Source organism: Rutidosis leptorrhynchoides, chromosome 7 (assembly GCF_046630445.1).
Source record: "Rutidosis leptorrhynchoides isolate AG116_Rl617_1_P2 chromosome 7, CSIRO_AGI_Rlap_v1, whole genome shotgun sequence".
Lineage (NCBI taxonomy): Eukaryota > Viridiplantae > Streptophyta > Magnoliopsida > Asterales > Asteraceae > Rutidosis > Rutidosis leptorrhynchoides.
Genome location: NC_092339.1, coordinates 73,169,253 through 73,172,216, shown reverse-complemented (window position 1 = coordinate 73,172,216; position 2,964 = coordinate 73,169,253).

Here is a 2,964-nt window from a genome sequence, read left to right as displayed (position 1 = left end):
AAAGGCAAAAGAAAATAATAAGGGAAAGGGCATAAAAATAGAGAAATCTAATTCCAACCCCGATGAACTTTATATGTATCGTCAACCCCCGAAGTTCTTAAGTTGTAACAATGACCCGGGAACCTCTAAACCACCAGGTTTTTCTAAACCAATGTGGAAAACGACGGCTCGTATTAGGGGAACATCATATATCCCTAGAAACTTAGCAAAACGAACCAAAACTGAAGAAGAAGAAACAAGCGAGTCAGAATAAGATAGTTGTATTCGTGTGGTGTAATATATGTAATATAGTGTGCTTATGCTTTATGATATATGTAAAAATTGCTTGTATTAATAAGGAATTTTTTTTATGAATCTAACTCTTGTCTATTTTACAGTATAAAAACACAAAATGGATAGACAACTCAATATTTTAAGAGACCTACCCGGAGACATGATTGATGAAATCTTGTCTAGAGTCGGTCAGAATTCTTCGGCACAACTATTTAAGGCGAGATCAGTTTGTAAGACATTCGAAGAACGTTCCAAGAATGCCTTGGTTTATAAAAGGCTTTCGTTCGAAAGATGGGGGATATCACATTGGGAAATCCATAAGTTACGATGTGTTTACTTTGACGCATATATTGCGGGGAACCCAAATGCTATTTTACGCAATGGGTTAAGAAATTATTTTGACTCAATATATCCGAATATTGGACTTCGTGATTTAGAAAAAGCGGCTAACATGCAACATAAAGAAGCATGTTATGCTTACGGATTAGTAATGTTCGCTTCTCACCAAAGTGAGAACAAGAACATCGGGCTACAACTATTAAACAAAACGTTCCCACAAGTGACGGAGTCGGTAATTGGGGTAAGAAATGAGGTTTTTAGATTGTTACGGGACTGTTGGAAATTACGTAACCCTCGTCCCTTTGATGATGTTACAACACGCTGTCTTATCAACGGCCATAACGGTTATGTTCCACAAGACCAAGGATGGGAAGTAATCCTAGTAAAACCAGAATGCATGACTTGTTTCTGGACGTATGAATTACGTGTCTTTATTGCCTTTGCTGAACGAATTGTGTACTAGCTAGAATTATCTTCACAACCATCTTGTATCAAATTTATTGTGTGCTATATTTCATGCTATATGTAAAATAAGCGGTATTGTAAGTTTGTAAAATATTGTGTAAAAGTTTGAACGCGAAATATTATTATAATCAGTTTTTTATATAGAATTGTAGTAGTTGAATTGTATATTAGCTACTAAGTATGAACTTAACGGGTAGGTACTACCCGAATTTAAATTATAAAACGCTAATATGAAGAAAAAGCTTTTATAAATGAGTTCATATTATGCTACGAAATACTATTAACTACTCTTAATATTTTGTATGATTAACTTGTTCCATTTGACTATTTTGAAGGAAATGGCACCGACTACTCGACACACCGTGAATATGAATGAAGAGGAATTCCGTACTTTTCTAGCTTCAAACATAGCCGCAGTACAGGCTGCTCTACATACCAACAATAACCTTGGATCTAGCAGTACATGAAATCGTGTAGGATGCACCTACAAAGAATTCACTGCCTGTAAACCTTTGGGATTTGATGGAACCGAAGGACCGATCGGATTGAAACGGTGGACTGAGAAGGTCGAATCGGTGTTTGCCATAAGTAAGTGTACTGAAGAGGACAAAGTGAAGTACGCTACGCATACCTTCACAGGTTCTGCGTTAACATGGTGGAATACTGTAACGACCCGGAAATTTCCGACCAAATTTAAACTCTAATCTCTATATGGTTCCGACACGATAAGCAAAAACCCTAAAGTTGACCCGCATTTTTTTCGATCGTTCTATACTTATAAGATTAATATTTACATAAATTAAAACTTACCAACATGATAAGTAATCCAAATTGTCGAGATTTATATTTCCGAAAAGAGTTTTACACAACGTTTGACCGTCTAGTTTGACCGACGATATCACGAACTATACAATATATGATAATTATACGTTTGCGTATATATATGTATATATACATATTTAACATGATTAATGAATGTTTTAATATTTTTTTTTGTATCAAAAACTATAAGTTATAAGTATATTTTGAAACTACTAACTTAAGTTTTCAAAACGATAACTATACGTAACGTTATTTGACATAAATACTTAAGACTTATAATGTTTATACATATATCGTATAAGTAATGTATTTACTCACTTTTAAGACTTAAATACATAAAATCATATAAGTGTATTCACAAAAGATAGCTATATTTGAATCCTCATTCCATTTTTCACAAAATTTCTATACGTATATCTAGAGTATTTGTACTCGTATCATACCTAGCTTCTATACGTATTTACTATTGGTATATACACATCAAATCACCACCTAACCAGCCCTTGTTACTACCCTAGGTATAAGGTAATTGCTTTTGTATTATTGTTTGACAAATACATAAGATTACAAACTAAAATTTTGTCATGTTATCCTTAAAGATCACATTTTTAGGAGTATATATGTATCATCATTTTGATTCATTTACTACTTCAATCTCCTAGCTAAAACACACACACTTATAACCCTTAAACACCTTCAACAATTCAGTAAAGTTCTAAGAAGATCTAGCTTCAAAAACCTTACATAAACACCATAAGAAAACCATACAAAAACACTTCAAGAAAACCTTCCAAGAACACCAACTTACTTCCAATCTTTCATCCACTTCTATCACCCTTTTGATTCTAGCTTCTTACTCCTCTTTTACAGCAAACTTATCCAAGGAACTTGAGGTAGAATCTATGTTCATAACCTTGTTCGATTCATATATATATAGCTATCTTATTTTGTGGTACAAAAGTTTAACAACAAGAACATAGTTTGAATGTTTTCAAACTTGTTTGCAAACTAAATAGATCCTTCTAACTTAACTTTTAAAATACTTCAAGACCTGTAATATAACTT